Source organism: Equus quagga, chromosome 1 (assembly GCF_021613505.1).
Source record: "Equus quagga isolate Etosha38 chromosome 1, UCLA_HA_Equagga_1.0, whole genome shotgun sequence".
NCBI lineage: Eukaryota > Metazoa > Chordata > Mammalia > Perissodactyla > Equidae > Equus > Equus quagga.
The window spans coordinates 104,527,218-104,539,864 of record NC_060267.1 but is presented as its reverse complement, the minus strand read 5'-3'; the positions used below and the strand labels follow the sequence as shown (position 1 = coordinate 104,539,864).

At 38.4% G+C, this 12,647-nt stretch overlaps 1 protein-coding gene across 3 annotated transcripts in view; it reads left to right on the top strand.

Moving 5' to 3' along the window:
- ATG7 (autophagy related 7) overlaps positions 1 to 12,647 on the top strand; it is a 258,483-nt gene that overhangs the window by 122,148 nt on the left and 123,688 nt on the right. The gene's annotated exons all lie outside the window — the stretch shown is intronic.

Below are 12,647 nucleotides of genomic sequence, written 5' to 3'. Positions count from 1 at the left end.
TAATTCCATTAAGTTTGTATTCTTTGTCCTTTGTGGCCATGAAGTTTCTGCTCAGTTAGCTTAGTGGTCATCTGATTATTGGGCAGAGATTTCCTTAAATGCCTAGAACCAATAAGTCCCCCTAGTCTTTGCTGAGGGGCTCTATGTGTATTTTGGGGCATGCTTTCAATGCTCATCCTGGCAGTTAAGAACTCTGCCTTACCTTGCATCTCCTGATTGCACAGATCCTCAAGGTCAGCTAGAGGTGAGAGCTTAGGGCCTTCTTGGATCTTTTCTGAGCATGTGCACAACTTTGGGCATGAACTTAGCCCTGTGCCTGTGTGTCGTCTTCTAGATCCCTAAGAATACGTTGGAGCTTTCCAGAGGCTCCTGTGGTGTTCCCCAGATTTTCCTTTTAAGCCCTTTGGCTAGCTTATTGTTGCTCCAACTGTTACCTGCCGCCTCAGGAGACTACAATGTTAAACAGTGGTCACTGATGCTTTTCAACGATTAGCCCTCAAAAAAAGGCCTTCAGCTGGGTAAGCTCTGAGTCACATCAAATAAAGACAACATGCGAGGGGTCTTCCAGGGAACCACCAAACAGGTGGCAATTTTCTGAAAATGGAGCTTTGAAAGAGCTCCAGCCCCATTCTGCCCTTTCCAGTGGCTGCCAGGCCGGTTTTCATGTGATTGTGTGGTGTTGGTTTTCAAGGCTAAGTGGAGCTCAAAGGGGAAAGGGCATGGGAATGGGGCAAGGTAAAATGCCACAAAGCCCATTGTTTATACTGAGATTCAGCTGTTTTTCTTGAATAAACACTCCTCAGATCTTGTCAGTGTTCTCTTTCTTTTATGGAGGAGAAGATTTACAGAAGTCCTTATTCCATTATTATTGCTGACGTCACTATATGTCTTTTTGTCAGGTATTTTCTGTATTTATCAAGCCCTATTTAGCAATAATAGTAATATTTTTAAAGTAATAAATGCATAGCATTTCTATTGCCCTTTATAAGCCATTCTTTGTCAGTGATTGAAGGCATGAAATCTTTTTTGTATCTCAGTGTGTGGGAGACAGGCACAGAGTCACATCCTCATTTTAGAGATCAGCAGACAGTCTCAAAAAGGTGATGTGTTTTGCCCAGTGTGGCCAAATTACTCTCCAGTTGTTTGTTGACTCCCAGTTATCAGTTTCTTTCCTTTTGCCCAGTTGACTCCAACAGAAGTCTGATTTGAGTGTGTGAAGAAACCAAAATATATTACTATTTTACTCTTTTAATACAGTTGTGTGTTGCACCACAAGAAGTTTAATTAAAATACTAAAGTGTTGGGACTTTTATTCCGTAGTCAGTTATGGAATAGGATGTTAATGTTAAAGCTATTTGATGTTTTGCTTTGAAATCTCCCACATCTTCTAAATTACTGTTGTGCCCATTTTGCATTTGCCTGAGAATATTGTATACTATACAACGACTGTAGGGAAAGAACAAGAGGCTTGTCTGTTCTATATTTTTGGCATGCCGGTAATTATCCTGATTAATGGTGTAGTTTCTGACATAACATTGTGTATCTTGAACTTGGATCTGTCCTTATTTTTTAAAGTTTGGCCTTGTAAATCCTTCCTGTGTCCAACAGAGTAAGTTTACAGCAACAGATTTAGTTAGGATGATAGCTACGTTTCCACATGAAGCTGTTTTCTCATCCATTATCTGATTTATATCACTGACATGTGTAGAACCAGAAACAAAGTTATTGAACATCTCTTTGATATTTGAAGATGCTGTCAACTCCTGATTACCAGGGACGGTAAGGCAGAGCATTTCCCTCAATCCCTTTGGCAACTCAATGTGCCATGGAGAGTGGGGCCAGAGAACATAAAAGGGAAGAAAAGATCACAGGGAGTGGGATTAATCAGGGAAGATTTCCTGTAGGAGTTGATCCTTGAGCTGAGATTTCATGGAAAGCGAAGATCTCATTTGATGGGGAAGACAGGAGCTCACTCTAGGTGGGGTAGCACCAAGAGGGAACAAGAAAGGGACTGAAGCTTTTCCAAGGTGAGGGTCCTGTGGAGGAGCTGGGAGCAGTGAAGGTGAGACAGTGGCGTTGTAAAGGCTGCTGATATCAGGGGTTTTTTCCATCTTCTTTGATTCTTTTTTATTATGGTGAGAGAAGTGCCAGGACACCAACAGACAGAAACTGATAAAGGGGTTTCCTGCTCATTATTCAAAGTGGGGCTTCTCCATTCCTGGAATGGCTCCCTCAGCGATAGTTCTGGAAAACAGAAGGTTTGCCCTCAACTCGGAGCAAAGCCTCTCCAGAAGACTGGGTGAATGGCTGTCCCTAAGAGGGGAATGCTTTGGATTCTTCCAGGATCAGAATTCATGGTGGCTTCCAGCCATACTCTTTTATTACCATATCTGGGACATTGGGCAAGCTTTTCTTAAGTTCTTGAAAAATCATGACACATGTGTATTTTTAAATTGTCAAGTGCAAGTAAGTAAAATTTCTTTTTTTTTTTTTTCTGCTTTTTCTCCCCAAATCCCCCCAGTATATAGTTGTATATTTTAGTTGTGGGTCCTTCTAGTTGTGGTAACAAGTAAGTAAAATTTCTAAACAACAAACTTTAAATAAGAGGTTTGCAGACGCTGCATGTTCCCTTCCCCCTTTGAAAATACAGAAGCTATTTTTTCAGGCAAGTTGCACAGTTCCTGGTGACCTTGTTTAAGAGTAATAGACGGGAATTGCAAACTGTGAATCCCTTCTTCTTCTCATGAAGTGAAAATTATTGTGTGCTGTTGTCAGGAGATCTTAGACCCTGTGAAAGGCATTCTCCAGGGAGTTGTTCAAAATTGGAGGGTTCTGGAGGGACTTAAATGCCTGTCTGGAGAGTAGGGGTTTGATCTAGTAAATCCCAAGAAGAGAAGTGATATTCCTAAAATCGTGTTTTAAGAAATGATTCTACTATCTTTGTCCACGGATGGGCAGTCGTATATGTCACGAATAAAGATAACCTAGCCTTACAAAACAGTTAAGTAAGAAAAATCGTGTCCATCAGGAAAGGATCCATATCCTTGTACTAAAAGAGTCATTATTATTTCTCTACTTAGCAAAGTCTCCTACTACCTTTAGAATCCTTGTAACCTACCAAAATGTAACATGTACACTTCTTGGGACCATGTACTGTGTAATTCACTTAAGAGGTGTGATATCTTTTATGTAGATTGACAGGTTGTTGAGGTGCTCAAATTCATTGTGATAGTATCTTCTTTTTGGATAATTTAAAACACATTTTTCCCTTTTAAGAAGGTTAAGCTATTTGTAGGGGAAAAATCCTCATACCTTTTATAAGCTGCTTATACTTGTAACACAGATTAATTTCCCAGCACATAAAGGGAATACTGGAAAACACTTGCATAGTTAAATATGCCCCTAGAGGATTAAGTTTTCCACATAGTTTTCAAGCCAGAGCTATTAATAAGTTTCAGCATTAAACTTTCTTTACGTCCTGATTATGGAACAGCCCTTACTCATTCTGCCCTTGCTGTTAGTTTTCCACTGTCAAGATTTCCAGCACTACAAAACTATCTCTAGAAACATAGGCTTGAGATCTGAAACTTTAGTTAAGGTATAACAAAGTATCATCTCTGGCATTCTTTCTTTTTTTTTTCTTTTTTTTTAAGCTTTTGTCCATTTTTCAAACCTGTTTCTTCTTTTACCTTACTGGAAACCTGGCACAAAGTAGCTGTTTAGTGAGCTTAGTGGTTCAGTCAGAAATAAATGATCACTAAACACACAGTGTTCATCATTTCGAAAAAGATCACTTAATTTCTGTGCACATTACTTCTGAGATAACATTCTGGTTTGTAAGGAATCTCATTATTACCAAGGAATTCAGTTATCAAGTGCCTTTTTATCCAGGCATTGGGTTGTCACATTAATTTACCGTGGCTAATCAGCTGAAGGCTTTACTTTGTATATGCCTTGAGGCATGACGGTCACCCCACTCCTCCAGCCCTCCAGGATCCTGTCTATCTGTTCCCTCCCACCTGCAGGTCTTGCCTTACCAGCCTTGGGTCCCTTCATTAATACTCACCAGAACCTCAATTCCTTTGACCTCTGTCTTTGTTACCCTTGTCCTGTTAGTGCCCAAGCTTAGATGAGTCCTTGACCACTTTTCTCCCAGAACATTTTCTGTCCTGAGCAGGGGCCTCAGATTACCCAGCTGTCTTCTGTGCTGCTCATCAGCTTCCTTTCTCACATCTGCCACATGGCTGTCCCAGACCATCAGCACCCTGCTCAAGCTCCATGGCCACCCCTCCCCGACTCTGGCAGCAGATGACCTTGCTGCCTGCTGTTTAGACCCTGGGGCTCAGCCTCTGGTTCCCCACGCTCCTAATTTATGACTTCAGCAGCTTCGCCCGTAGCTTCCTGTGCCTGAGGGAGGGTGACCCCTCCTTTCTAGCTCCAACTTCTTTGTCAGGACTTTAGAGTTCTTCCTCTTCTTAGGCCTTTCTCCAGCACTGAAAAAAACCAAATTAAAATTTTATTATTATTTAAATAAGTAATATATGCACATGGCTTTAAAAATTGAAGTAGTATAAAAGAATATACAGAGGCAGATACTTGATGGCAATTTTGTGTGTGTGTATTCTTCCTGAGATATTACACACATGAACAAGCATATTCACATGTACATTTCCCTCTCTTCCTCTCTTGTCCTCCACCTTTATTTTTAAAATTTTAATACTAGAAACACCGTCTTGACACTGCTGTTTAATATCTCTGTGTCTTAGAAATCAGTTTGTATCAGTACTGTAGAACTGCCTCATTCTTTTAATGGCTCCCAATTATGACCTTGATTGTAAATATACCGTAATTTAGTTAATCAGTCCCCTATTAAAGGTAGTTGTTTTTAATCTTTTGTTGCTGCAAACAGTGTCGCACTGAGCATCCTTAAACATCAGCCTTTGTACCCATGCAAGCAGGGCACAAGCAGGAATGGTGTGGGCATGCTGCTTAAGAGTCAACATTTGTGTCATCAGATTTCTTTTAAAATGTTCACTCTGTAACTGAAAGATAATTGAATATGAAAGAATATTGAAAAAAAGGAAAATCTCAATTCCCCAGCCCTCAAAAACAAAACAAAACAAAACTTTGAAAAAAGTCTTTAAAGTGGAATTGTTGGATTGAGGGTTTATACATTTTCATTTCTGAATAGAGAAAATTTTTTAAAGATGTTTTTCTATTTCTTGTGTTATTGCTTCTTCAACCTTTCTGTTCATGTGATTGATTTCTTGCATTTGTCTTCAATATCTGCTGTCTTTTTGAAACATTTATCTCTTTATTTTTCCTGAGTTCTGAGAGAATTTCTGAGGCATTCTGGTTTGCTGTTTACTTTCTGCAATTCACAGTTCCTGTGATCATTGACTTCCTAAACGTAATTATCATTTATTTGCTTCTAAGTCCTCATACTTCTAACCAGTCAGTCAAGACTACTGGCCTTTTATCTTTTGATCTTTTTATTGAAGGACAGCATATATACAAAAAAGTGCTTGATAGTTTTTCAGAAAGTACGCCTTTGTAACCAGCACCAAGACAAAGAAATAAATATTACCAGCACCCCAGAACCTCCTGTGCCCCCTTCCAGTTACAATCCCTCCATGGGTAACCACTCTCCTGACTTCTAACACTGTAGATTCATTCTGCTTTTTTTTAACTCTATATAAATGTAATACAGTACATACTGCTTCTCCATTATTTTGTTTAACATTATGTTTGTAAGAATTATCTGTCTTGTTGCATGTAGTTTTAGATTGTTTTCACTGCTATATAGTATTCCATTGCACGAACAAACCACAGTTTATTCATTCATTCTACTATTGATGGACACTTGAGTAGTTTCTAGTTTGGGGCTATCATAAATAGTGCTGCTGAGGACACTTTTGTTTGGGTCTTTGGATGCACATCTGTTCACATTTTTTTGTTGGCTGTATATATCTAGGAGTAGAATTGTTTGATCATAGGGCTTATACATGTTAAACCTCTAAAATAGTTGTCTCATTCTGCACTCCCATGAGAATCCTGGTTGTTCTACATTCCTGTCAGTACTTGGTATTTTCTGTCTTTTTCATTTTGGCCATTCTGGTAGGTATAAAGTAGTATTTCATTGTGGTTTTAGTTTTCATTTCCCTGATCACTTGTAATGCTGACCAACTTTTCATGTGTTTCTTGGCCATTTGGGTATCCTCTTTTTGTCCCTCCTCCCTAAGCAGGCTTAACACCTCCCCAGTCAAGTCAAACTGAGACCTAACTGTAGTGATTGTTCTAGTGGCCAGAGCTATGGGGGAAGATCCTGGAGAATGCATTGTCTTGTAGGGTACCTGCCTCATTTGATGCTTCTCGTGTAGTCTGCAGGTTAGGGAATGGGAGTGGGCCACTTCTGCAGACCCAAAGGCTTTAGAGGAGTCAAGTTCTGCTGTGGTTAGATTCTCATTCCTAGTCTCATCCCATGTCTTCCTTATCAGAGCCCTGACTTTGGTGTTGGAAACTGACCATGCCTGAGCAGTCAACCATTTCTAAAGTTCTGCTCCTTTTATTTTTATTTTTTTTATTTTACTTAGGTCATAATAGTTTATAACATTGTGAAATTTCAGGCGTACATTATTATTTGTCAGTAACCATATATATGTACCCCTTAATCCCTTCTGCCCATATCCCAACCCCCTTCCCCTCTGGTAACCACTAACCTGTTCTCTTTGTCCATGTGTTTGTTAATCTCCCTCATATGAGTGAAATCATGCAGTGTTTGTCTTTCTCTATCTGGCATATTTCGTTTAACATAACACCCTCAAGGTCTATCCATGTTGTTGCAAATGGGACGATTTTGTCTTTCTTTATGGCTGAGTAGTATTCCACATATACATGCCACATCTTCTTCATCCATTCATCAGTTGATGGGCACTTGGGTTGCTTCCATGTCTTAGCTATTGTGAATAATGCTGCAATGAACATACGGGTGCATAAGTCTCTTTGAATTGTTGATTTCAAGTTCTTTGGATAAATACCCAGTAGTGGGATAGCTGGGTCATATGGTGTTTATATTTTTAACTTTTTGAGAAATCTCCATGCTGTTTTCCGTAGAGACTCCACCAGTTTGCATTCCCACAGCAGTGTAGGAGGGTTCCCTTTTTTCCACATTCTCTCCAACACTTGTTGTTTTTTGTCTTGGTAATTATAGCCATTCTAACAGGTGTAAGGTGATATCTCATTGTAGTTTTGATTTACGTTTCCCTAATGATTAGTGATGTTGAACATCTTTTCATGTGCCTGTTGGCCATCTGTTTGTCTTCTTTGGAGAAATATCTGTTCATATCCTCTGCCCATTTTTTGATCAGGTTGTTTGTTTTTTTGTTGTTGAGTTGTGTGAGTTCTTTATGTATTTTGGAGATTAACCCATTGTCAGATATATGATTTGCAAATATTTTCTCCCAGTTGGTAGGTTGTCTTTTTGTTTTGTTCCTGGTTTCCTTTGCCTTCCAGAAGCTCTTTAGTCTGATGTAATCCCATCTGTTTATTTTTTCTTTTGTTTCCCTGCCTGAGTAGACATGGTATTCGAAAGGATGCTGCTAAGACTGATGTCACAGAGTGTACTGCCTATATTTTCTTTTAGGAGTTTTATGGTTTGATGTCTTACCTTCAAGTCTTTAATCCATTTTGAGTTAATTTTTGTGAGTGGCATAAGATAATGGCCTACTTTCATTCTTCTGCATGTGGCTGTCCAACAACATTTTTTGAAGAGACTTTCCTTTCTCCATTGTATGGTCTTGGCTCCTTTGTTGAAGATTAGCTGTCTGTAGATGTTTGGTTTTATTTCTGGGCTTTCAATTCTATTCCATTGATCTGTGTGTCTGGTTTTGTACTAGTACCATGCTGTTTTGATTACTATAGCTTTGTAGTATATTTTGAAGTCAGGGATTGTGATACCTCCAGCTTTGTTCTTTTTTCTCAGGATTGCTTCAGCTATTCAGGTCTTTGGTTGTCCCATATGAGTTTTAGGATTCTTCATTCTATTTTCATGAAGAATGTCATTGGGATCCTGATTGGGATTGCATTGAATCTGTAGATTGCTTTAGATAAAGTGGACATTTTAACTGTGTTTATTCTTCCAATCCATGTGCATGGAATATCTTTCCATTTCTTTATGTCATCGGAGATTTCTTTGAAAAATGTCTTAGAGTTTTCATTGTATAGCTCTTTCACCTCCTTGGTTAAATTTATTCTTAGATATTTTATTCTTTTTGTTGTGATTGTAATTGGCATTGTATTCTTGAGTTCTTTTTGTTTTGCTTTGTTATTAGAGTATAGAAATGCAACTGATTTTTGTAAGCTGATTTTTTACCCTGCAGCTTTGCTGTAGTTGTTGATTATTTTGAATAGTTTTCTGATGGATTCTTTAGGATTTTCTATATATAGAATCGTGTTTGCAAACAGCAAGAGTTTCACTTCTTCCTTGCCAATTTGGATACCTTTTATTTCTTTTGCTTACCTAATTCCTTGAGCCAAAACTTCCAGTATTTTATGTTGAATAAGAGTGGTGAGAGAGGACACCCCTTGTCTTGTTCCTGTTCTCAGAGAGATGGCTTTCAGTTTCTCATTGTTAAGTATGATGTTGGCTGTGGGTTTGTCATATATGGCCTTTATTATGTTGAGGTGCTTTCCTTGTATACCCATTTTATTGAGAGCTCTTTATCATAAATGGATGTTGGATCTTGTCAAATGCTTTCTCTACATCTATTGAGATGATCTTGTGGTTTTTATTCCTCATTTTGTTAATGTGACGTAGTACATTGATTGCTTTGTGGATGTTGAACCATCCCTGCATCTCTGATATAAATCCCACTTGATCATGGTGTATGATTCTTTTAATGTATTGCTGTATTCAGTTTAGCAATACTTTGTTGAGGATTTTTGCATGTGTGTTCATCAGTGATATTGGCCTGTAATTTTCCTTCTTTGTGTTGTCCTTGTCTGATTTTGGGTTCAGGGTGATGTTGGCCTCATAAATGAGTTAAATGTTCCATCTTCTTTGATTTTTTGGAATAGTTTGAGAAGAATAAGTATTAAATTTTCTTTGAATGTTTGGTAAGATTCTCCAGAGAAGCCCTCTGGTCCTGGACTTTTATTTTTTGGGAGGTTTTTGGTTGCTGTTTCAGTCTCGTTACTTGTGTTTGGTCTATTCAGATTCTCTATTTCTTATTGATTCAGTTTTTGAAGGTTGTATGAGTCTAAGAATTTATCCATTTCTTCTAGATTGTCTAGTTTCTTGGCTTATAGTTTTTCATAGTATTCTCTTTTAAGCCTTTGTATTTCTGTGGTATCTGTTGTAATTTATCATCTTTCATTTCTAATTTTATTTATTTGAGCCTTCTCTCTTTTTTCCTTAGTGAGTCTCGCTAAGAGTTTGTCAGTTTTGTTTATCTTCTCAAAGAACCAGCTCTTAGTTTCATTGATCCTTTCTACTGTTTTTTTGTTTGTTTCTATTTCATTATTTCCCTCCTTCTGCTGACTTTTGGCTTTGTTTGTTCTTCTTTTTCTAGTTCTGTTAGTTGTAGTTTAAGATTACTTATTTGAGATTTTTCTTGTTTGTTAGGGTGTGCCTGTATTGCTATGAATTTCCCTCTTAAGACTGCTTTTGCTGCATCCCATATGAGTTGGTATGATGCGTTTTCATTTTCATTTGTCTCCAGTTATTTTTTTATTTCTCCTTTAATTTCTTCATTGATCCATTGGTTGTTCAGTAGCATGTTGTTTAGTCTCCACATATTTGTCACTTTCCCAGGTTTCTAGTTGCTAGTTTCCCAGATTTCTAGTTTCATAGCATTGTGGTTGGAAAAGATGCTTGATATTATTTTAGTCTTCTTAAATTTATTGAGGCTTGCCTTGTTTCCCAACATATGGTCTATCTTTGAGAATGTTCCATGTGCACTTGAGAAGAATGTATATTCTGCTGATTTTGGATAGAGTGTTCTATATATATCTATTAAGTCCATCTGGTCTGGTTTTTCATTTAATTCCACTATTTCCTTGTTGACTTTCTGTCTGGATGATGTATCCATTGATGTAAGTGAGGTGTTGAGGCCCCCTGCTATAATTGTGTTGTTGTTAATTTCTCCTTTTAGATCTGTTAATAGTTGCTTAATGTACTTTGGTGCTTCTGCGTTAGGTGCATATATATTTGTAAGTGTTATATCCTCTTGGTGGAGTGGCCTTTTTATCATGTATATTGCCCCTCTTGATCTCTCATTGCCTTTTTGGTCTCTCATTGCCTTTTTTATCTTGAAGTCTACTTTGTCTGATATAAGTATGGCAACATCTGCTTTCTTTTGTTTGCCATTAGCTTGGAGTATCCTCTTCCATCCCTTCACTCTAAGTCTGTGTTTGTCTTTAGTGCTGAGCTGTGTTTCCTGGAGGCAGCACATCATTGGGTCTTATTTTTTAATCCATCCAGCCATTCTTTGTCTTTTGATTGGAGAAGTAAGTCCATTTACATTTAGAGTGATTATTGGTATATGAGGCCTTAATACTGCCATTTTATCTATTGTTTTCTGTTTGTTCAGTATTTTCCTTGTTTCTCATCCCATGTGTTTCCAACTGCCAGTTCTGTTTGGTGATTCTCTATGATGGTTTTCTCAGTTTTCTGTTTATTTATCATTTGTGTCTCTGTTCTGATTTTTTGTTTAGTGGTAACTGTGAGGTTTGTATAAAAGATCTCATAGATGAAATAGTCCATTTTATTTATTTATTTATTTATTTTTAAAGATTTTATTTTTTTCCTTTTTCTCCCCAAAGCCCCCCAGTACATAGTTGCATATTTTTAGTTGTGGGTCCTTCTAGTTGTGGCATGTGGGATGCTGCCTCAGCATGGCTTGACGAGCGGTGTCATGTCCGTGCCCAGGATCCAAACCAGTGAAATCCTAAGCCACTGAAGCGGAGTGCGTACCTAACCATTTCTTATATATGGGGCTCTTGTGGCGATTAACTCACTCAGCTTTTGTTTATCTTGGAAAGTTTTTATTTCTCCATCATATATGAAGGATATTTTTGCTGGATAGAGTATTCTTGGCTGAAAATTTTTGTCTTTCAGTATTTTTAATATATCACTCCACTCTCTCCTGGCCTGTGAGGTTTCTGCTGAGAAATCTGCTGAAAGCCTGATAGGGATTCCTTTGTAGGTTAAGTTATTTTCTTCTGCCTTGCTGCCCTTAATAGTTTTTCTTTGTCATAGACTTTTTGTTGGTTTTACTAATACATGCCTTGGAAGTCTTTTTACATTGATGTAATTAGGAGTTCTATTATCTCATTTACATGTAATTCCAGCTCCTTCCCAAGGTTTGGGAAATTCTCAGCTATTATTTCTTTGAACAAGCTCTCTGCTCCTTTCTCCCTCACTCCTCCCTCTGGAATATCTATAATACTTATGTTGCATTTCCTAATTGAGTTGGACATTTCTTAGTGAATTTCTTCATTTCTTTTTAGTCTTAATTTTCTCTCCTCCATTTGCAGAATTGCTCTTATTTCTGTCCTCTAAATTACTAATTCTATCCTCCATAATATCAGCTCTGTGTTTTTAAGGACTTCAGAGTTGGGTTTTTTTTTTATCTCATGCATTGTGTTCTTCTTGGGTTTTTTAAATAGTTTCAGTCTCTTTTGTGAAGAATTCCCTCTGCTCATTAATTTTATTCATGAGTTCATTGAACTGTTTTCTTGTAACTTGTTGAGTCTCTTTATGTTAACTATTTTGAATTCTCTGTCATTTAGATTGTAAATTTCTGTGACTTCAGGATTGGTTTCTGGGTACTTGTCATTTTCCTTCTGGTCTGGAGTGTTAATATATTTCTTCATGCTGTTTGATGGTGTGGACTTTTGCCGTCGCATAGTGGTAGTATCTGGTCACAGATTCCACGTGCCACCACTGGGGTAGGGGGAGGGCATGAGCTGTGTTTTCTGAGCCCACCACAACCCCTGGCAGTTGTGCCTGTCCGTTGGAATTTGTGCCAGTAGGGATCTCTGTGTCTGGCTGCTGCTGCTTCAGGCATTCTAACAGGGATCCTCTGCTGTGGTCGATTGGCTGAACTGATGCACCAGGCGGGATAGGGGATGAGGCGGCACCTTCTTTCCCACCCACACTCTTGCTCTGCACCCCCTGGCTGCCCACTTGGGCTGCTCAGCTTGGTGAGGGTGCTTAGCCACCTTGGTGTGGAGCATTGAGGGCCGGGAAGCAACTCTGAGAGCAAAAGAGTTCCCACAGAGGGCTGCCTTTTCCTCCTTCTCATCTCAGAGTTGCGCACTGGCTACTGTGCAAGGTCCTGTGCCCTAGATCACTGCCACTGGGGAAGGAGACGAGTGGGTATTCCCCTTTTTGAAGTGCCTGGTGATATTTATTTTTATATTTTTAAAGTACTGTTTTTTAAAATACATTTGGCTAGCTGATAGGTCACATTTTCCATCCTTTTGTCCCTCCCTTTCCCTTAATCCTTTAAAATTTTTTTCTTGGCTCTTCTCTTGCCTGTTATTTTCTTTCCTAACAAGTGAACTTTAGAATCAGTAACCCCAAGTCTTCTAGAATTTTAATTGAATTTGCATGTGACTTATTTTGTTTGAGAAAAATTGTCATC